General features: G+C 46.1%; 1 long non-coding RNA gene and 1 other non-coding gene across 2 annotated transcripts in view; both read right to left on the bottom strand.

Annotated features, from left to right (window-relative positions):
* LOC129387689 (uncharacterized) overlaps nt 1-24,278 on the bottom strand; it is an 85,064-nt gene that overhangs the window by 6,636 nt on the left and 54,150 nt on the right. The gene's annotated exons all lie outside the window — the stretch shown is intronic.
* LOC126542105 (U2 spliceosomal RNA) lies at nt 17,924-18,123 on the bottom strand. The gene has a single exon (XR_007601758.1). It is a non-coding gene; the product is annotated as a U2 spliceosomal RNA (small nuclear RNA).

Genomic DNA, 24,278 nt, shown 5'->3' with positions numbered 1-24,278 from the left:
AATGTGCTAGGTGCTACACAGCAACATGTGCAAATAGTGGTAGGTTTCCTGTCTGGCCGAAAATGTTCTGAAGCAAGCTTAGTCTTGAACTTATAGCTTTGTAATAATGACACAAACTCCAGCACGCCACTTTAAGAACGCCGTTCAGCACATGAAGCTGTGGTATCAGACAAGTGAAATGCAATGTTGAAGCTGACTAGGGTGCATTCTATCTTTTCCACTTTCGCCACTCCATGTGATGACTGCATGAGTTTGGTCTGTACGCTTAGTTTTGGAACCTATACAATTTTTGTCAACCGAATACAAAGAGATCTGAAGTTGCATTCTTGAGTTGTTGCTCATGAAAGCTGTGATGGTTTATGCTTTCCAACTTGCGTTCAATTTGTCCAGACTAGTACAATGTAGTCATGTGATACTATGGAGCCAAAGCAGTCTGTCAATGCAAATGCTACTTGACAGCCAGGCAGCTAACACTGTACGAGTTGGGCGGCTTTTCAGATATAAATTACAAAGCTATTCTTTTTAAACAGACAGTGTGAGCGTGCACCAGAAGCTACCAAAGCAAGCTTCAACTACATGCAAGCCGGGCTGACTTGTGACAGGATATCATCAATTGTGTGCTTTCTGAATATGGTTTGAGTGTAAGTACCAGCATAGGTGACCGGTTTTTTTAATGTGTTGTGAAGGTGCCATAAATAGTGCCACATAGAAATGGCTTCACTTCTTTTAGCATAATTTTGCCTCCGGCCACAATTCCTATGCAAGTTGTGCAGTTACGCTACCGTGATACGAATTTCCTTAACTTTGGAATGGTTGTAATCTACATAAAGCCGTTTCTATGTGGTTATATACATAAAAAAGACAATTGCTTCAGGATAAATAGTCGCACATATGTGGAAGTTGGTAGGACTGGTGACCTGTGATGCTACTGATGATCAGAAAGAACAATCACATGATTTTGACATATATAGCCTGATATCTCATTTGTACAGGCATGGTAACTTCAGTTAAGATGAACCTCACTGATAACCTACTGCAGGTATGTTCAGTTACATGAATCTACATGCAGTTACTTTAATAACTGTGATAACACTGCATGTAAGTACAGTTAAAATTTATCTTGTAGCTGTGCTTAACTACTGTACTTGAAGTACAGTTTAACCGCAGTTAGCCTCAGCAGATGACACTTGACAAGCATCTCTCCTGGGCAGTTGGTGTTGAGACCGCACAAATGTAGAGTTGGCCAGCTTTTTAGATAACGACAAGTCTGCAGTTCCAGGCATATTTGATACTCCGAGCTAGTTCAATGTATTACATCAACTGTGATAATACTTAAATTTTGAAAGGAATCTTTTTTTACCTTCAGTATACAACATACTTAAATTGTCACTGACATTTTCACAGGACATTGATGTCAAGCATGTCTAATATATGTAAGATGGCAGCTATTATAAATTTGTAACACCATGATTATAATACTCAATTCCTTCTGAAACAAGAATGCAAAATCACATGCTTTTTTTTAACTACAAAATGTTTTCAGTAAACATTGATGTGAATGCATTTGCGAAGGTGGGACAGCTTTCATAAGAGTCCTGTATATGGCTTACAATCATTGAAACATTGATTAGGTTCTGGCAAGTGTTTCATTTTAATGATGTGCACATGTTTGTCTTGCAAGAAACCTGTGTACGTGAAAAAAATATTAAAATGGGCAATTTTTTGTTTCAGATCCGCAGTATGAGTGGTGTGGTTTCCTCTAAGCATTGTCCAGTAGTCGTTTTATCGAGCAGTAAAAATGAGAAAAGAAAGATGATGAGCAAAATGAGAACAAGGTAAAAGCAGGAGCCAACATTTTGACAAGTCGACTTGTCTTTTTCAAGCTTTGAAAAAGACAAGTCCAGTTGTTGAAAAATTGGCTCTTGCTTTTACCTTCTGGTTTTGCTCATTGTCTTGAATTTCCATCTCCCGCCTTCCCCGTGTCTTCCCAAATAAAAAGTGAGACATTTCAAATACTGGAAACAGTTGGATGATGAACAACACTGCAACATTATTTACTCTTCTTGCTTTTGTAGAGTACTTTTTGTAGGTTGTCCTTTGAATGGGTTCATAATTGACCCTAGCCTTTCATTGACTCGACTGTCTGTGAGCCTTCTGCAAGGAGAAAAATGTTGGAACACTCCTGTAGCCAGGTGCACAGTTCATACCTTTGCCTATACAACCAGCTGATCGAAACGTTGGTACTTTAGTGAACGGGGACTTATTCCTTTTCGAGACGTTGTTCAAAAACACCAAGAGAAGCAATGGCGGTGCACTGTTTATGCCAGTTCTTCAGCCTTTTGAATTGTAAAACTCCTTCACATCCAGACTTTGTACATGACTAATTTTCAAGTGCTAATAGATGTAAATGCCCAGCAGGTAAGGGGCACGCTATTGCACATTTGGTCACCAATTTTGGTATGAACACAATATGATGACAGTAATATCAGATTAATCATGCTTGAGTGGACCTAACTTGCAGTGGTTCTCGAAGTTTTCTCAGTAGAACTCCATAGTATGGCGTTCTGTTACCGAGTACAGAGTCGATGCTTCGATTTCAGGCCACTGTGGCGCTTGCATTCTGACAGTGTCGAAGGCAACAAAGCTCGTTAACAGAGTTACCGCAACTTGGTTTATTATCAAATCATTATCCGGAGGCCTCCACTACGGCGTCTCATCCCAGAAGGCACGAAATGTCCGATGGACGAAGTACATTGTTTTATCGTTTTTTTATTGGTTACCTCATAGTATGCAGTGAAATCACATAATAAAACAGCTATAATTTCCTAGTAGCTGTTTGCGCATCTAACATGGTAAACTTCCACTAATTTTACTCCGGTTAATACGATCACGACTGAAGGTCCAGGCCGGCGCGCATGCGTTCCTATGCGCCCAAACTTTCGTTATTTTAACCCTGAAATTTGCGTTCGCCGGATAATTCGAACTTGATAAGTCAGCACGCACGCGCCTGAGCCCTATGCTCTTTACTATGGTGACCCCAATAGCGACCCCTTAAGTGCACCGACTGTCTACAGTGAATGCATTGAATACATACGTCACTTCCCGTCGAAAATGCCTATTATCGGTGTACCGTAGGAGTATTTTCAAGCAATAACCATAGCTCACAATGTGTAATTACGGTATATGCCAAATTTTAGCGCAAGCAAGTTCTTTTAAAAATAATTTTGCTGCGAATTGCCAGCGCAGTGCAATCGGACACGAAACCAAACCTACCTACGCTGCGTTTGTATGCTTTGCCGCATAACATGCATGTACTGCGACAAAGCTGACTTCACAAAACCATGCGGCGAAGCTGATATTGGAGCCTTCCTTGCCCATTCTTATTGCTAAAGAACGGGTGCGCGTTCGATTTCAACTTTGTTTAGGAGCTTTTAATGTCATTTTTACGTTATTTTTCTATTTCGGACACACACGAGTTTTACTCGGGGACGTGTTAGAATAGGGCAAATACTAACAAATGAATCAGTTTTGTCGTTTCCTCTGCATCGTGTTTAATGCGACCCGCCGGATAACTCGATCACTTTCGTCTGTTCCGTCAGGTCCGAATTAACGGAAATACGTGATGTGCATGTTCAGATATTGTTTTCCCGCCAGGACGTCTTCATTTCTACGGCTTTCCCCCTAGATGCCTATTAAAACGAATTACATTTTATGTTGCTACTTATCTCATTCTGATTTGTTGCATACTTAGTACACAGTGTTACAAAGTAGTGCGATGTTCTAAAGTAGCCCAACACCAGATTTCTATCAGGAAACATGCTTGGTAATATTCTTACCTATAAAATATGAATTCACTTCTTTTCATGACCGTTTCACATATCACCGTTTTCCCGCCAGGACAACCTCATTTCTACGGCTTTCCCCTGATACCTATTAAAACGAATGACTTCATATGTTGCTATTCATGTAATTCAGATTTGTTACATACTTAATAAAGAGAGTTATAAAGTAGCCCAACACCAGATTTTAACAATTATTATCGTGAAATATGCTAGGTAACATTCTTATCTCCAAAATATGAATCGACTTCTTTTCATAGTAATTTCACATATTGAAGAAAATTGCCTTTTATAGCTGTTTTATTTGGCACGCAGATTTCTCTCCTACATTAAGTGACTTTTATATTGTGAGCTGAACTGAGAATTGCCTCCGTAGAAAGCGCTGTACTCTCGCGGTAAAAAAGAAAAAAAGACGAATAAATTTGAGAACGTCTATAGAGGCCATTTTCAGCTGTCCAGACGTCCCTTTTCGAACTTTCCGTGGACGCCCTTGAAGTGTGCACTGGTTTCGCGTCGGATTGTCCTTGAGATAATCAGAGAACGTCCTTCGGAAAAAAGAAATCCAATGGCGATTTAGCGGTAAATGCGACAGAAATGCGTTAGGCATTACGTCGCACCTCTTTGGGGTCCTGAAGACATGACTTAAACCGCGTTCACCACATTGCAAAGTGTTGCTCAAGAGCTCACTCGACACGTCTTGCCTCTTCGAGAAGCGAAGTGCACATGACGGCGGTACGCCCTTCCAAGGTCTCCCATCGCCCCTCTACCACGTGGCCGGCTTTCCACACTTCGAACACGTACACTTTCGTTCCACTTCGACACTCCTAACGCTAAAGCATTAAATAATACAGTGCATGTCCTGAGGACCCGAAAGTGCCGTTTGCCTTGTAGCCCCGTGTGGCATCGGCACATTGGACTTCTTGAACATTACCTTCACCGTTAAACACCACTGCTGAATAGGAAAGTGTAGTGGGCTTCGCCTACAAGCACTACGCCAATGCGGCAAAGCTATACCAACGCTATGGACCACTCGTAGAGCGCGCACAAGAAATATTTCGCGCTCCCACTTTACACAGAACACGCTACCAGATAAAGACGACCAGTATTAGTTTTCAATTATTAGCATGCCACGGTAGAAAATTCAAGTTGCACTGACCAAGGATATTTTGTTCTAGCCCCCTTTGCAATACGCACCTCTTGCGTGCCGGAAAGCGAAGTTCGATTACACCGGCTTTTTTTAGATAACACTGAATTATTTAAAGTCACCTGTGCCAGATAGCATAATTCTAGTCATTGATCTGGGTTACTCAAAGAGGCGGACATTACTTGCACGAGCAATAAAAATCCATAAGTGATTATTTAACAAAAATAGACTAACTAACAGTCTAATTAATTACCTTACGGCACACATTGCAATTTATGAATTGCAGCCGGTGATGTTCGCGAGGCGTATCCACATTGAACGAATTTTCTTGATGACACCCGTTTCGAAGTATTTATTCCCAAAGTGTGCGACGAAATACATGGGCGTTCCAGTTACTTTTGCCTTTCAATAAATTAGCTGTTTGTTAAAGAATTAAGTGGAACAATAGCGCCACTTCACCGCAAGTTTCACGGCGCATATCTCAAAACCCGTGGGGTCCTTAGATTTCGTTCAAAATAGATATGTTTTGGAAGCTCACCGGCTACAATTCGTGAATTGCAATATGTGCCGCAAAGTAACTATTTTAAAAACATAATTAGTGAATTTTAATTTTTTAGTCGATTATGCATTTCGATTCCTTGTATGAGTAATGTCCGCCGCTTGGAGTAATGAAGCTCAAGGATTACAATCACGCTATCTGCCACAGGCGATTTTTAAAAATTCTGTGTGATCTAAAAAAAAAAAAAAAAGAGCACCTCGTACACATTTGACATGTAGTATATGAGGAGTATTACATTAGGCGATTATTCTCATAAAATAGTCATAACGCAAAATATGACGGCTGGCTCTGCATGTGTTCTGACGCTATTTTTGGCGCTTGCGCCAGCTAGAGACAAAGAATCAATCTATTGGCTATACTAACTTGAATGTTAGTGCCATCATCTGACACAGTCAAAATAAAAATGCTTTGTGCGTGCTTTTCACCAATTAGTGATGGCTATAGGGCAAAAACATTTACGATATCTGCCTGCGTTTGTTTAAATCCGATTACTTTCCATATACTGATAGTATCGTTTGCGTTATTGAAACAACGATGAAAAGGAATAAAATAAACATACGTGCTCAAACTTGTTGTCAGAAGCCGCTTCCAATTCGACATGGGTCTGCTCAACAAACGCGTTCACAAGGAACGCGCGTAAGAAAATTATTACCTATCGCGATGGCGATCTCGTGAATGCGCGCAGACATATGCGAGGCTGGGAGGCGTCATAGGCATTTGTATGCCGTGGACCACGTTGTGGCCTTTCGTCTACATTTCACATTAATTATCTTTATTTATGCGCTGTTTCACGAAAAGTGCATGACTGTCGGCATTGCTTTTTGGTGCACGTTTGCCCTGTCTATCGAACATCGACTAGCCATCGCATATGACACCGCAGTCATCTTATAACAGCGACACCCTCGCGAGCCGTATCTGGTAGCAGCCTCGTCGGCTATCGCCAAACACGCATTCGTTTCATCGACTTCAACTGGATCGTAGCGTGCAGTAACGCGCACACGCGAGAAGTGATTATAAGCCATGATATTCGCACGGGGAAGCCTGCCTCGACAGTAGGATTGCATCGGATCGATGGAGCTGGATCGCTGCACGACAAACACGGTGCGAAATCTCGCAGTCGTAGCGTTCGAAAGGGGCTGCGCTTAGCGCCTGAAAGGCGTTCAGCTGCTGTGCACGACACGACAGTATCGATTTTAGCGACGACGTAAAAGCCGAATGCAAGCAAGAACGCTCGGTACATATAAACATTTTACGCACGTTAAAGAACTTGACCCTTACAATCCTTTCAGCCAAAACAAGACAAATATGAAAGGAGAAAAAGAGAAAGCTGCATATGCTGCCTTGTATGTGGACACCCAAGTACCTTTTCTTTAGTGCGACCGGCCAAAATTTTGTTGGAACCGAACATTCGATTGATTGCTTTGTTGGTTGATCGATTCAAGGCGTTCCACTCGTAAATCACTATAGGCACACAGTACTTTAATTACATGCGAATGGGCCGTTTCACAACTGGAGCAGCTGGCCACATCAATACATCTATAGACTTCAGCATGCTCGGTAACTGACTGCTCCGGCTGCGGACGTTCTCGAGAATCGGACGCTGCCTATGCGCTGACTGATCAAAACCCTGCACACGCGTTGGCACATATACGCAAGCTGCTCGCGAGTCGATCTCACACTTCAATTCTCTCTGGCCCAACAGAGCGATAGCCGCGCAAAAAAAAAAAAAAAAAAAGAAAAAGGCGCGCATCGCGCTTTGTTCTTACCTGACGACCAGTCCGGACTAATGTAGCAGAGATACTCGCGGAAGAAATCGTCGCCTATGAGCATCCTCTCACAAAAAGCACCGGCGAGAAAAATCTCCCGTGGCGAATGAAGCACAGTCCGTGCGCGCCGCGAAAGGAATTTTGACTACGTATATAGCATTCGGTCAGCGCCGTCGAGGGCTGGTCACTCCTCCTCAAGACCAACGGTAGAGGCCACCAGTAAGCTCTCTCCCACACAAGCTGCCCACCGCCAAACAAGAAGGTACACCCCACGCCAACGTGCGCGTCCACGCACGCAGCGCGTGTTACAATCGACACAATGCACGCTTTTCCTCGCTGTGGCGCACGCACGCATGTACGAGGAGGGTCGTGAGAGCGCCGGCACCTGTGGGGATCCATCCCGTGAGCACTGGCTCCAGCATCCCCATCTTCCCTTCCTCCTCTTTTCCTAATCCGCCCTCCTCCACGCGCGCCCACGCGGTGTGAACAATACCCGATATCGAGATCTGCTGAAACAGCGCCGCGCGCGTGCATGTCAATCGCCGACGCGCAACGTGACAATGGACGAAACACCCACGTATACGGAGGTACAAACCCGAGCGATGCAGGCATTCGGGGTCCCTAATATGTATCCAGGTAGCGTGCGAGAATTACGCCGCAGTGGCTTGATCAATTCGCCCGTCGGACCGAATCTGCCGAATCTGAGAAAAGCAGAGAAGTGCTTCAATACACTTGTTTCCCAACATGGCACGTCAGAGGGCAAGCTTCGAGGCGCCTCCCGCAGGCGCTCGATAGCTCGAGCAGACAACGCTTTGACGCGCGTAGGTACAGGCGGCGCAGGGACACGTGGGTTAGATTGGCCGCATTCCTGGCTGCCATGAAGCTGTCACTTGTAGCTGCCACTCCAGCAACCGAGTGTTGGGACCTTTTCCAACAAGAGCTCCCTGGGTGTCGACATAAAGCCCTCTGCATGCTGTAGCGAGCCCACGTGAGCGGTTGCTCAACTATAGGAACGGCGGCAACACGTGCACTTTACCAACGCGCAACAGCCCCGGGAAAAAAGTGCTCCTGCTAGGATGATGGATGGATGTTACGAGCATCGTCGCTGAAACCGGGTGGGTAGTTGATGCTACCAGACGACTATTTGTATCTTCGTGCTGCGTTTATTATGGGCCCTTAAAGGAGTATACTGACGTGCCATTTTCGATTTATTTTTTTGCGATAAATGAAGGTCCTCGATCTCAAAACCCTAAAATAAAGGAATACTGGAGAGCATCAGAACGCTCTAAATAACTTACTACAATACCTTTTCTACGGATCTGGTCCATTTTCGTTTCCAGGGAGGTGTTTGCGTCGCGATGTAACGACGAGGTGGCAACTTGGCAGTAGAATATCGTGAAGTTTTGGAAATAGCTCCGGCGCGTTCAGTCGTCTGCTATGCTGCTACATAATCTGCGCGCTCTCCTGCACCTGGCGGCTTTATTCCTTTGGTGGGCTAGTTGTTTGTTGTTCGGGAGGCAGCGCACATGTACACGCACGCGTAAAACAACTGAAAGAGACAAACATAAGTGTTGTATAACGTGCCCGACAAGCTATAGTATACGTATATGCGGCCCCTCTCGTTCGCGGGAGGCAGCTCACAAAGCTCTCTGTGGCTGTCTAGTGAAGTCGCATCTCCCAACCCACCCAACTGCTCTGACGGCGTATACAGGGCCGTGCAGGAAGTACTCAGTGGCCTGACAAAGCAAGCGAAATGCTGACTTGTACAATCGTTGTATACCTGTAAATAACGGTATATAGCTTTTCTTTTCTTGCCGCCTTATATCCATTCTGCAATTCTTATCCCTTAACCCCCTTGCCCCTGCGCATAAGGTAGCAAACCAGACGCACGTCCATTGTTTGACATTTCTATCTTTCCTTCCTCTCGTCCTCCTTTATGCGTGTATGTCCTTTGCTCCCGTACCCCAACTCTCTATGCTGGCGGCCGTTAACGCGTCAGCAGCCTAAAGCTAGACAATTACAGTGCGGCCTGCAGAACATTTTTTTTTCTTCCCCCCTCTTTCCATCATGAAATAAAGAACTAATTATACGCGTTTAAGTTTCTGGTGCCCATTATTTCGGCGCTCGTCACTCAACTGTCAGCGAGGCTCGACGGGCGCAGATCTGGAAAACGGGAACGACGGGGCCCTCGGGAAACTCGGCCTTCCTCGGCTCAACGAGCGCCTGGGCTCGGGGCGAACAAATTAGAGCGGCGGCCGCGGAATGCGCTGCGTCAGACGGCGCCGCCGCGATGCTTCTCCCGTGGCCGTCAATTGATTTTTTGAGAGACGAGCGAGCAGCGACCACGGATGGAGAGGTTCAGGGGGGGGGGGGGGGGGGCGGATCGGCGACTTGCCTCCGCCGGCGCCGCCGCTGAGGACGTGGAGGATGAAGGGGGAGGCGAAAAGAAGGCAAGAGAAAAGGCGGTCGAGGTGGCGCGGAGGGATCAGTCTTATGGGGAAGAAAGGATGCCCGGGAGAAGTACGTCTATTAATAGACACGTCCCGAGGCGCGCAGCCTGTTGCGGACCGTCTGACCGCACCACCTTCGGCGACAGCTGCAATGCATGGCGGTGCCGTCGGCGTGGTCGCGAGTCTCGGAACACTGGAATGCGGGGGGGAGATGCGCGCAACTTTCAGGCAGCGACAGGCGAGGAGACAGACATGCCGCGCTAAAGAAAAAAAAAAAAAAGAAACACGGTCATGATCACGTGATGTGACGAGTTTGTTCAGATTAAGAAATTTAGTTTTCAGGCACAAGATGCTGTTGGGCGATACAGGGTAGGGTTGATCGAAGCGTTCGTTTTGCCGTAGACTTCAACCCTATGGTGAACATGACGATGGAATTTTAGTACGCCCCTGCAATTACGAGACGTACGGATAGGCTTTTTCCCGTCGAGCGTCAAATTTTAGCTCTCCCTATCAGAGGTCTTTTCCAACGCACACAGGCAGCGCGACAAGCTTTCTATTTTATTATATATTTCTTAAAAAATTTTGAGCGCATAAGACGTTTCTCAACTCTTCGAACTGAAGAGCTCTGCGTTCACTTAACACGGCCACAGTGGGGAACAACGCGGAAATCCAAGTGTTGAGAACGGAAGCTTAGCATTCAAAAGCCCAACATACTTTTCTTTCTGCGTCCGTCGTAATATGAAGTGGAACGCTGCTATCACGCGAAGGTGATAGCTATGCACAACAGAGCTATGTTCCTGCCAAATCAGACGAATGGGCTTGGTAGAGTAGGCAGATTAGAGTGCACTCGTGAGATCACCTATTAATAGAGAGTAATAATTCTTACATTAAGATTGTGTTATTTTCGGTTCTGTTTACTAGTTAATAACATTACTTAGTTAACAAGTTACTAAAGAAATGAAAATCATGGCGAAACTGAACGTTGCAATGTTGTCGTATGCTACGTACTTCGACGTATGCACATCAGACAACCTTCATCACGTCTACTTCTTAATGAGGTTAAATTAAAATGAACATGCTGCGATTGAAAAAAGAAAAGAATCATATCATGTGACTGGAGTTGATTCCACATTTAAACTTTAGCTTTCTTTTTTTTTTTTCGTGTACAGACAAAAGTTAGAAAAACATTGTTTTAAACATTGAGGGCCTACATAAAGATCTGCTTCCAACGGTTAGTCAAAATAGGCTACATTTTCTGAGTGCGACAAATTTCTTCTATATAGGTACGGCTGTTGCCTAAAGGAGGCAGTTATGCCCTTAACTGGCATTTTGATAGGAAGGAAAGAGCGGCAAGCTTCCTTTTCAAACATGTTCTTTTTTTTTATTTCTTTGGGAAAAGCGGGCGTACACGTACACGGCTTCGCTTTACTGACGATATGAACTCTGAGCTGAGCGTTATTCACCAACTTTCCTCATGTCTGCCTCATTACCAAGGCAGTCAGACGAACTTTGGCCTACAAGTACATAAAGCCGTCCCAAAAGGCACCTAGACAGACGACACGGTCTTTTCAAAAACCGGCCAAATGGAGCAAAAAAAAAAAAAAAGTACCTTCAAGCGATTTCTTCATAAAGCGCTTGTGCTAAGTAAAAAAAAAGGAAATTAAAGATTTTTTTTTTTGCATTGCCAAAGAGATATGGGTATTTAGCCGAATAGGACATTCTAAGCCAGCTTAGAGAAGGAAAGACAGAAGTAAAGGAAGAAGAGCCACTTACTGAGGACACCCAGCAGAATAAGGGTACAACATCATATTACCATTTCAAAAGGAAAAAGAAGGAGGAACATGCCCGAGGCAGCCTCCCAGGAAAAAAGATAATAAAGAAGGAGAGAGCGCACCCGACTGCTGAATTCCCCGAGCGACTCTGGTAATAAAGTAAGCCGAAATCGGCTTAGAGTAAGCGAAACGGCTGCCCTGTTCATTACAATATACTTTGACAGTTATTTCGTTGTGGTTGCAAAGTCGTACCTCGATATAACGAGAAGGAAAAAAAAAATGAAAGAAGCAACACTACAAAAACGTTTGCAGCGCGCGCTTCCCGCAAAAATTTCAAGAATTCATTCCGTATCATTTATTGTGAGCTTAAGGGCCCCTTGACCTTACTAAGGGGGCAGTCGTGTAACATAAGGTAGTGTACAAAACGAGGGGCGCTATAACGTAAAGCTATTCTAATCTGTTTCATTACCACTTGTGCCACTAGCCATCCAGGACTGATAAAAAAATTTCCGGGCCACACCCGCTTCGCCTGTCTGCCACGCGACGTTACGAAACGTGCGAGAACTAGCCATCTGATATGATGTGTACACGCTGATCACGCATGATTAGGCCGAGCAAAAGAAAGGTGATCATTTTGGATGCTATGCCTTTGTCGCCATTAGCCTTCCGCTATTGGTCACAGTTTTTCTGGCTGCCTCCACTTTGACTGTCTCCCACGCGACGTCACACAACAGAGGAAACTCACCACGTCAAAGTGACGGGCACAATGATGCGTTAATGTGCCGAACAAAACTCATTATTTTTTGAGGGCGGAGAGGGGGAGCGGGGAATAGGGAGAGATTGCCCCATTCCGAAATGAATTAAAGATGGCTGACCACCGATAGCTTTGGCACTGGCGCTTACGGGAGCTGCTGATTAGACTGGATTTCTCTGCCTCCAAGGATTTTTTGCGTGAAAGTATAACGTTGTCGATTCCTTTCGGCACGTGTACGACATCGCTCTGCCAACTCGTCTTCGCCGAGGATCCGTTTTAGCGGCATTTTTTAACTTTCAATGCGTTCCACCGCGATTTTTGACCAGCCACCGCAAGCTCGGCAAAGGGAAGAGGACTAATCGCAGACGCCGGCACCTCCCTCGTCATACGGTTTTAAAGCGAACGCTTTACTGACCACGATCTTGCGATTTCGCCGTGGCGGTGCTCCGAGGAGGCACATGATGTCACAACGCGCGCCTCGCCGCGGATATTTTTCTCTCTCTCTCGCTCCCTAGTCACTACTGCGCATGCGTCACGAGTAGCACCGTGCAACAGGTGTTCCGCCGCGGTAGGGTGGCTAGCCGCGGCGCAGCGCCGCGCCTATCCGCTGCCGCCATTTGGAATGACGTCATACCGCGTTCCTCGTCGTTGCGCTCGCCTTCGCTCGCTTCGCCAATTGCGTCGCATGCTTGATAACATGTCGGAGGATTGAAAAGGACAGCTCGCGTGCGCCGCAACCACAGTTGAGGCGGCAGTATGGACGGCGACAATTGTGATAAGCAGGAGGAGGCCTGGAATCGACATCGAAACGAGATGAAGAGGAAACGAATCGCCCAGGAAACAGACGAACAGCGCGCCGAACGACTGGCTAAGCGCCGCACCAGAGCTAGACAACCAAACTAACCTGGACTTGCAATCCAGATTAACCAAGGCTAACCATGCTATAGCCTTAGCTTTCGCTACGTATATCCTGGCATAGCCGAGCTAAGCCACTACCAATTTTTCTACTTTGACTGCGCTAGCCCGGTCCCACCGAAACAATCTACACCGATGCTCGTTCCTCTCCTCTTGTCAACTAGTCAGACAAGAAAAGCCTGTCAAGGAGGCAGTGCTACTTGCTTTCAAAGCAAACAAAAGCGACATCCTATAAACGAGGAGAGAGTTTCATCGGGCTGTTCAAACAACGCTGCAGGTCACTGCCCGATGCTTGCGCCGGTGGGTACTTAAATTTGACGTCAGGATACTGGAATAAGATCAGAATTGAATAAATAGCTTTACGTTATACGACCTCAGTACATACTCCCTAGGGTACAAACATCGCGCATTATAGCAGATTCGTAACAAAAGACAATATTTGAAAATGGCACAAAATATGAATATATGTGAGATAAGGAAAACACACAGGAATAATAATGATGCGTAGGCACTGCTGTGGCAGAAATCTTGGGGCAAACAATGAGCGTTACTCGAGATATGAATATTAGTTATACATGTATTATTCTTAGAGCTCAGTGACTCGATGGCACTTACACGCCGATAAATAAATAAATAAATAAATAAATAAATAAATAAATAAATAAATAAATAAATAAAAGTGATCAGAAGAAACGAACAAGAACCTTTCGCAGTCTTACTTTGTGTGGAATTGATTCTCTGCGCGAGTGCTGAAGCCGGAAGGAAACCACCTGAATCAAACGAAACTACTTTTTTTGCGTTCGGCGTGACATTCGAAAGGTAACTGACTTATCAGCGGCACGCCAACATAGGAATTTACGGACGCTATATAGGCAAGACGACTGCCGATTGCGACAAGTACTATACGTATATGTCAAGTGACATTCCCATCACAGACGAAAGGTGACAAGCGCCGACGTTACGCTGCATACTGGTGTGACAGGTGACATATGGACCACAGGTCAGGAGTGACGAGTGCCAACACTGTCCAGCCACAAAAGGCGATAATTAATTTCGGTCCCGGAAATTAGTTTACGGGTCCCGACGAGTGCGCAGCCAAGTGAAGAACAGCAACGTTTGGAGGTTGAGGTGGACAAATTTTAATTGAATTTGGTCTTCATCCCACGGTTCCCCCCTATTTTGTATCCCTGCGATTGCCACAGAGGAACGAAACACGGTGGAATAAAATCAAAGAAATTACTAGGAAGTCTGGTTCCGCCCACGGGTTAAGGAATTCGGATGAGCGACTCGTACCTCATAAGTGTTTTTTTATGCCTGTGTTTCAAGCGACTGCCCGGCGAAGTGTAAGCGAAGGATGGCCCATGACAAGTACGGCGTATATATTTAAGAGCAGAATTCAATAAACGGATGAAATGGAATATGTCTCCGGTCTCGTCCGAACCAATATGTCGTATGCGTGCTAGAAATAGGTCAGAGGTGAGTTCGGCTGCCTGCCAGGGGCACCGTGAATTTCAATACGAAAGACCGATCTAAATGCAGACGTTCGCGCCGTAATTTAGAGAGAGGTCATATGGTGAGTAAGTAGTTCAAAAATCAAGGAGGGAAACATGGTTTCTACGTTGCTTAAGTAAGGCTGTCGGAATTTTTGCGCGCCGTTTCGTCGTTCCGCGCACACACATTTGCGCGAATTTCGAAATATACAAAGCGGTTCAGTTAGACAGTTTCCTTCTTTTTTTTTCTTTTTTGCTGCGTAAGCTTGGCGACACGTGACTGCAAGAGACGCCGAAAGTAACTGAACCGCGAAGAAAGCGTAGAATTGGGCTTCTTTCTGTCTGCACTGTACAGCGCAAATTTCAAGTTTTCTTTAGACTCGCGATGGAAGAAAACAAAAACGGGAGGGAAGAACGTCAAAGAAAAACAACACTGCGTCTTTGGTGGGACGGACAAAACGAATGGACGCACGCAACGCCTGGACTGCGTACCATAGCTCGAAGGCAGGTCCTTCCAAGCCCTCGCTTTCCCGTGTGACAACAGTTTCCTGGATACTTGTTGGCCTTCACCCGTGTTTTAACAGCGAAGCTTTTCTTTGCGAACATTAAAAAAAATTAAATTATGGGGTTTTACGTGCTAAAACCACTTTCTGATTATGAGACACGCCGTAGTGAAGGACTCCGGAAATTTCGACCACCTGGGGTTCTTTAACGTGCACCTAAATCTAAGAACACGGGTGTTTTTGCATTTCTCCACCATCGAAATGCGGCCGCCGTGGCCGGGATTCGATCCCGCGACCTCGTGCTCAGCAGCCCATTTGCGAACATCGCCGGATATCGTGACCGAGCCCGCGGCCTGGCTGCTCCCTTGCCGAATGGGCCAACCAATTACAGCTGACCACGCACGCCGCGGGTGCCGTTAGGTTCCTTCCAGTACCACTAGATGGCGCTCGCCTCCAAATGCACCGTCATGAGTAACTACTTAAGAGGAAAAAACGAAATCGGGAAAGAAACCATTTGTGATAACTCAAAGGGAAGCTCATTACTTTTCGAAGCGAGATCGGGATGCGTTAAAACACGCACCTATAGAGAGAGATATAAGAAGGAAGATGAAGCATGTGCTTGCTGCGGTAAAGCTAGGGAAACGGCAGATCATGTTTTATTAGAATTTGAAGACGTCTACGCAGCGGTCGATTTAGGCACCACTGGCCTCCTTGGAGCCCTTGGGTTCAGCAGGAGCAGTGGTAAAGCAAACAGGTCCGCAATATGCATTAGTAAGAGGCGATTGGAGCATTGGTGGAAGAAAAGTAGGGAAACGACAAAAGACGGAGACGTACAAAAACACAGTTCGCAATAGGGGATCAGAAAATTTGGGCGTGGTAGTTCATAGTGATTTTTTTTCTTTTTTCATTGTTTAACCTAGGTAGGACATTAGTCAGTATAATAGCAAGAGCTTGGTGGCGCAACCCACCTCCCTGTTCCAAAGGGGACGCTCATAACATCCATCCATCCATCCATCCGTCCATCCATCCATCCATCCATCCATCCATCCATCCATCCATCCGTGGCGGAGGCGAGTGATCTAATTAAGGAAACGCCGCTTTACGCACAGGTACAAAAGTAACTGGAACGCCAATGCATTTCTTGGCGAAATTCGGGAATTAATATATCGAAAGTGGTGTCTTCCTGAGAATTCGTTCCAAATGGGTTCGCCTTGCGAACTCCACGACTAGAATTTGTAAATTGCAATATGGACCATAAGATAATTAGTTAAAAACTGAATTAGTACATTATTGTTAATTAGTCGATTATGCATTTCATTTTTTTTTGTGCGAGTAACGTCCGCCTCGTCGAGTAGACTAGCTCATAGGAACTAGAATTGTGCTACATGCCACAGGCAACCCTTAAAAATTTATGAAAGTGTTCGCTGTGACACCCGCTATAGGGTGTTCTAGCTAACGTCCGCGAAGATCTTCAACGAAAAAGATTTGTAAAAACACGGTGCAGCATACAATTTTTAAAACCTAAGGTGTTTGTTTAGTCGTGAGATTTCTGACAACCAAATACCATAGATTTTATAACTGTATCTTGCACAGCGTGTTTAACCTCTCTCTCTCTCTTTGTTCACTGAACAGCTTCGATAACGTTAGCTGGGGCACAAGGTATTTTTTTTCTCACTACTGTGTATACGCTTTTCGAGTACACCAGCAACACACAACACGTTCATTTTTAGTTTTCTTTTTTTGTCTGCGGCGGGAAATCTTTTGCGAGAGGGCACCGGTGGGACGCATAAAATATATGGCCGCTTGTTTTTGTTGCTGTTGTTGCCTCCAGTGTATGCAAAGTCTTGAAAACGTGGTACGCTGTGCAGCGTGAACTCGCGGCGCGATGCTTCCGCACGTGCGGGCTTTGTCTCGAAAGAAAAATAAAGTTCGAACACAACAACCATCACCACTTTGCTTACTGAACGATAAATCAAAAGGGCGCTTCGCCGTGACCCCGCGCCCTTTTGATTCACTCGGTCTTGAGATGAAGGGGCACAAATACAATTTCTTTTCATCTCGAACGTGCTGCTGCGATCACGTGAGTGGCAAATTTGGTTTTTCAAGGACCCAGATTGGACGGCACTGCGTTCTGCTCTCGCGTGTGGCCTGTAGAATGCGCGCGAGAGGCAGCCAGAAACAAATTTAACGCCTGGCGCACTGAGTTGTGTCGTTAATTAATTAAAATCTGGGGTGTTGCATGCCGAGAACAACGACACAATTATGAGGCACCCTGTAGCGGAGGGCTCCGGATAAATTCTGACTACCTGCGGTCCTTTGACGTGCACCCAATGCACGCGGTGCTCGAGCGTTTTTACATTCCGCCACCGTCGGGGGGCGACTGCCGCGGCCGGAATCAAACCCGCGTCCTCGAGCTTACCAGCGCAACACCATATAAGCGTTGGGATATAGCGCGGCGGGTGAATTGCGCCGTTCCGTGCCGTTCTTCACATGGCAGTGAACATTCAATGTTGCGTAACAGCTGCATAGCATCGTATAAAGTTGCGCATCATCCCCCGTTGATTCCGCTGGTGAACGCCATGCAATTACCGTACGTGCAACTATCGTTATATCGTCCTGAGCAATGCAAGAAGTCGTTTGGGAGTAGTATGAAGACGCGCGCGGTGTTAATTTTTTTTTTTCAACGGAACTGTATGTGGCTAGTTTCCAGCGGATCGATGTCTGTAGGACAAAAACATGGGCCTACCCGAAGATAGTGAAATACCGGGCCGACCCGCGGCGGTGACGAAGCATGCTTCAAGCAATCCGCCAACTTGCAAAAATAAGCCAAATATAATGCCAAATATAAGCCAAAAATAAGCCAAATATAAAACCCGTATCAGATATTAAGCTGATAAGAACAGATACTACAGTTTGACCCGCGTCGGCCATGTCTACGTTCGCACTGCCCTCTCTCTGTCGGCGTTCCAAGCGCTCGCGCATCTCCATTCCTTCCGCTCCGCCGTGATGGCGGTCCCATCATCGAGGTCCCATCGTGCACGCGAATGTGTATATAGATATAACCAACTGTATATAGAGATATAACCAAATGAGGGAATTTGTGGGGAACCAATTTGGTGTGGTCTGTGTTGTGTGTGGCCGCTTGTGCTTTTCGAGTGACCTCACAACCATTACTGCACTGCGGGACGTTGACCAACGCACGACCACCTTGGCTGCGGTGAGGCAGTGTGTGCCCTCGGAGTGCGGTGAGGTGCGTGTTTGTTCTATGTGCCGGGATTCGTTAGTAAAAGGTGTCGTGCCGCGTTTTGCAACCGTACATGGGTATGTATACCTCCTGTGCCTCGTCATCTTCCGAGGTTCAATATCGTGGAGGAGCGACTAATCGCGCCTTGCCCTCCATTTATGTTCATACGGCGTTTGACGCATGGCAATGGACAATTCGCCATTAAGGAGCCCACATACACAGCTTCGTTGGTCATCCACCTTCACAGAGTGGAATGGCAGTGAACTTTTTTTACTTCAGTAGGACGTTTCGCCTAGACGAATGTATACTTGTCGAGTCACTGGAAGATAAATATACTACTCTAATATATTCCTAATATTCCTCGCTAAAACAAATTACGTATGACGAAACCTATGCCAAACATATAGCAATTACTGGTTCAGCTTTGGCAGGCGCATTGCGTACACCTACGAGGAAAGGATAATTGACGGCCAGGAAGGAAGGGAAGAGAATAGAAGAGCAAATATACGTATAGGGAGAAGAAGAACAAGCTAGAGGCGAGGATTGGATGCCCAGCAAGCTACGGTTCTCGCGCACCTTGCGACAAAGCAGGCGGCCACGGTTTACCAATCACGTGTTCGAGGGGAAAGAAGAAAGCAATCTGCGTTGATTGCTCAGTCGCGACGGGACCGAATCCCAGCGCAAAAACAAAGCAAAACAAAACGGCTGATTGGATGGCCAAAGAATCCGTACTGTCAGAAGGCAGCCTGGCAAACACAAAACTAGCATAACGCAACAGGCAGAGACAGAAATGAGTATAGTTGCATGGGACGGTCGGTGCACCTTCGGTGCTCACATGAAAGGAAAAAAAAAGTTCATATCCAGCTATAACGCAATCGAATACCAACTGCAACGAAACTTCACTGTGGCTGAGTTGGTTATAAATGAGCATAGTATATACTACTGAGGCAATCGTGGAAAAGCTGCAAGGCTGGAAGTTGTCGAAATATTTTTGTCGCATACCACCGATGGTCTGGAAAACACTGCGTGCGGTACAGAAAGCCATGTGAGCTCGTTTCGAGCAGATATGCGCTCGTGTAACTGCTCGCGCTCTCGTCGTCGTCTTCTTCCACAGCTGACTCCGCTTCCACTCATCGTGCAAAAAACGAAAAAGAAAAAACGCAGTTAGGTAAGAAAGAGTTAAGTCAGGCACTCGAATCCACGCCCTTCGGTGGGAGTCGGACCCTCGACCTTATGTGGAAGTCAAACTCACGAACTTTGGTGTTAATACGAATTAAGGCACAGTTAATTAAGGCACTCGAACCCACAACATCTGGTGTTAATTAGGGCGACCATATTTAAGGCACAGTTAATATAAGGTAGCGTCCATTAAGGCACACGAACCCACGACCTTTGGTGGGAGAACACAAGTAATAAGAAGTGGCAACGAATTCGAATCGAATGTCAAGTTATATAATGAATGTTTCTTGAGCGCGCAGGCTCTCGCCTTCAGCCGCTTTGGCGTGTGATAAAGTGACTATCAAACCCGCCGTTGTTGCTTAGTGGCTGTGGTGTTGGGCAGCTAAGCACGAGGTCGCGGGATCGAATCTCGGCCACGGCGGCCGCATTCCGATGGAGGCGAAATGCGAAAACGCCTGTGTACTTTGATTCAGGTGCCCGTTAAAGAACCCCAGGTGGTCCAAACTTCCGGAGTCCCCCAATACGGCGCGTGCCTCATAATCATATCATGGTTTTCGTACGTAAAAACCCATAATCTAATCTAATCCCAACCTAACGTGACTATCAATTTTTTATTTGTGGTTTTTAAATAGCGGATGACGCGTGCACCTAGCGGTTAGCGGATGTGACGCAAATCCCAGAACATTGCCTCTGAGAATTCCAGTGCGTTGCGGACGCCGCTGAATTTCAGAGGTACAGTGTCGAGAAAACGCGCTGGCTCTCAACGGCCTATACGCCCCGAGCTATATCTGAAAAGAGATAAGAGCGGCGTTTTGTTATTCCAGTTTCGGTATTTTAAAAAATGCAGCAGATCCACCAAGCTGGAATCTATATATAGCGAAGCTTTGTGTGAGTGCATAGCGATTTGAAACACGCGCGCACAGACCGACAGACAAACACACAAGCGCGGGCGCACAGAAATTATTCCGAGCCTTTTGTTACGCGGAGTTGCTGACTACTAATGATCACGACGGACGCCTTGAACGCATCATGGTTTTAGAGGCAGCATACGCGTACGTTCGTAGCGCAGTTCGAATTCATTTTATTCGCAAGCGTTTACTTCCTCATACCGTGCAGCCGCTGATGCGCGAGGGCGAGTTTTCAGGTTCTCTCTTTGTCCCGCACGGCCGGCGCCACCGCTGCCGTGGATGCGCGAAGGCGAGCGCCATCTGGTGGTGGTGCAAGAAACCCAGCGGCGCGCGTACTCCGCTGCGATTGGTTGGCCTATTCGGCAAGAGAACAGCCAGGCCGCAGCGTCCACAGTCAATAAACGCGGCGACGTTCGCAAAAAAGAAAAAAGTTCGCTTTAAGAAAAAAGAGAACGTCTAGTTATGCGAGTTTTTCCTGGCGCATTCATTCTTATTTCAAATGCGAAACATTCCGGAACGGCTGCTTTAACTCTACACAATGCGCAAATAGGCTTCTTATAAGGTCCAAAATTTTCTCGCTGTTGGCTTTTAACCCAGTACAAGGAAAATCTGCTTCAACTGCAAAGAAAGATTCCCATCAAAACAAATAAGGAAAAAGAAAGCAAGAAAGAAAGATCCATCCCGGCCCAGGGATCGAACTCGGCGTATTCCAGACCACTGTTGAAAGCTAGGAACCAGCAGTCCGGAGAACGCATTTGGTGCAAGAAATGCGACGTTTACTTCCATCTGCGAGCGGGCAGAAAATTATACTGCCTACCACAGTCTTTAACCCGCGCACTCAACGGCGCATTGCTTAGGATTTGTGGGAAATGATAAACCCCACAAAGCACTCGGTAGCTTGGAAATATCAATGTTTGGCGCTCTTGAGAATGTGTCTGCACACACGCGGCTTATAGTACATTTAAAGCTGGCTTCTCCACACTATGAATCCTTGGGAGACGAAGCCCGCTTCTGGATCTTCCCGAATTTTACAAGCGACGGTCACCACGTTGAAAGTATATTTGTGCACGAGAACGTTACCGTGCCAATGGCCATAGAGCGCCAATAAATGATATGGTGTAGCCGATGGTGTAGTCAGTAACAAATGGTAGATGTAACATGGCCGTATAATGGCCTAAAATATTCAATGTAAACTATACTGTATATGTATTAGAATATGATAATAACAGGTGAGGCGTGCTATGAATAAATAATATACGTTGCGAAATTATTGGAAGATAAAAATGCAAAAAAATTTCGGCTAGCATTAATGCCTTATGCGTGCCCTTGTCCACAAGAGCAGGGAAGCTCGTGCTCTAAATGCTACAATCGCAGCAGCAGCCTCCGATAAGTGGCTGTGTTACGAATCGCTTGGGTGTATAACATGCAGTAAATGAACATCGTTTAGGAAAGCTAAGACTGATTTGTTGTAAAAAAGTGGGTCATTGTTAAGGAGCATCGCTGGGTGCAGTGGAATTTGCTGACGGTATGACACAGGAAAGTTTTCTTTTTTTTTTCTGTGAGCTTCTAATTCACGACATTACAGCAATAAATGGATGACATTCAACGTCTCGTCACATTTATCTCTGATAAGCGGGTCATCACCAGTCAACAGGTACGAGCTTGTGCTATACACGTGGCCTATTCTAAGTCGACAGAATATTACCTCTGTTCGTCATAACTTGTTATGGGTGGCTAATTTGCTAACTGCGGTTTAATGGCATCAAGTTGATTAGATGTTTCAGTGTCCCAGCCAATAGCGTTGCCAATAGTTTCGAAGGTATTTCCGTAAGAAAGACTTGAAGTCAATGGCAGGAACAGCTATAGAGTTACTAGCTTTTGCTGCCATTGATGTGGCGGTTTCGTCAACAATCATATTGTCCTCGATGCCTCTGTCTCCAGGGATACAGCATATTGTTACATACTGCTTAGGTATCTGTGTCCTATACGGAAGTGAGTAAAGGTCGTTTAGTACCGGATTTTACTTTTATGAAATGAATATAAGGATCCTACGACACTATGGAGAACGGTGCGAGGTCCCCATTCAAGGCCCTTGCCCTCTCTCAAAAGAGGCCACAGATTGACGTGGCAGAGAATTTCTGGGCCAGATAATGCGGCCAGCTCACAGCTCCCAACATTCCACGGCCTTCGAGTAGTTGTCCCCCACCACGTGATCAGCGCATAGATCCACCATTCTCAATCCACGAACTTAAGGCAGCATTAACTTTGTGTGCCGTACACCAGCGCCACGACTTGATTGATTTTCCTACCGAGCTCTGCGTTACCTGGGTGATCGAGCAAGAGTTGTTCTCCTTGAGCTGTACAATGAATCTTGGCGAGATGGCACGCTACCAATAAGCTGGAAGACAAGTCGCTTTGTTCAACTGCTGAAGCCTGGCAAGTCGCCGTTGGAACTCTCATCATATCGCTCGATCGCTTTGACAAGTTGTGTAGGCAAAGTAATGGAAAGGATGGTCCTAGGACGCCTGGAGTGGTACTTGGAGTAGCACAGCACCTACCCCGATGTCATGGCGGGCTTTCGACGTGGTCGATCATCGATCGATAACGTCGTCGACCTGGTCACGTACGTTCAGCATGAGAAATCCGTAAGCGTCTTTGCGCTTCTTTGTTCCTCGACGTCAAAGGGGCGTATAACTACGTTATGAAGCTATTCTCTCTGCCCTCAAAGAGGCAGGAGTGAGTGGGCGGATGTTTCAATGGATACGCAGCTATCTCTCCATGCGATCCTTTTCTGTAAGCACCGAGAAAGGCCATACTTCTCTACATGCTAGCTACCGCGGCGTCCCCCAGGGCGGTGTACTTAACCCTGTGTTATTTAATATAACCCTAATTGCTCTCCTTGAGCACGTGCCAAGCACAGTCAGGCTATCAAAGTACGCAGATGACATCTGGCTATGGACGTCTGCAGTAACACGCCTACAGTTGCGAGTGAGAATTCAGAGAGCTGCCACCCAAACTGCTATCTACCTCAGTAATCGAGGCGTGGAAATTTCCTCCAAGGAATGCGCACTAGTGCCATCTACGCGCAAACCCATGGCAAAGTACAGCGTAATGATAAATGGCCAAAGAATAACATCTATTTGATTTTACAAGTTTCTAGGTGTCATAATCGACAGGGACTTGTCATGGAGCCCTCACGTATCATACGTGAAAAAAACGGTTGACAGGCATCTGCCAACATATTAAGTTTTTCAGTGGCAAGACATGGGGAATGTCGACAAGTGCTATGCTACAACTGTACAGGGTGCTTTTTCTCGGCTTTCTGCGATACGGCTTGCCAGCAATAACCAACACAGGCAAAACGAATCTACGCACAATACAAAGTGTTCAGGCTCAAGCGCTCCGGATCTGTCTAGGCCTGCCTCAGAGTGCATCAACAGTGGCGACTATAGAAATCGCTAGACCCACATTGCTTGTCAAGACCCACATTGAAATTGAAGCGCTGAGGGCCCAGATAAGGCATCTTGACAGGACTCCTCACCACTACCTAGCCTCTCTACCAGCGCACAGACCACGCACCTCTTTCAGCCAAACGATAACCGCACATGGTGAATCATTTAAAGCTTGTTTCACTCCTACTGCGAGACCTTCGATTCCTCCATGGTGCCTCGCTCAGCCAAAAATCAACCTGACAATACCTGGCATCACGAAAAAATCTGATCTATCATCACCAGTCATTAAACAGCTCGCGCTAC

This window comes from Dermacentor andersoni, chromosome 2 (genome assembly GCF_023375885.2).
Source record: "Dermacentor andersoni chromosome 2, qqDerAnde1_hic_scaffold, whole genome shotgun sequence".
Lineage (NCBI taxonomy): Eukaryota > Metazoa > Arthropoda > Arachnida > Ixodida > Ixodidae > Dermacentor > Dermacentor andersoni.
Note: the sequence above shows the minus strand (reverse complement) of the source record. Positions and strands in the feature narration are given on the sequence as shown.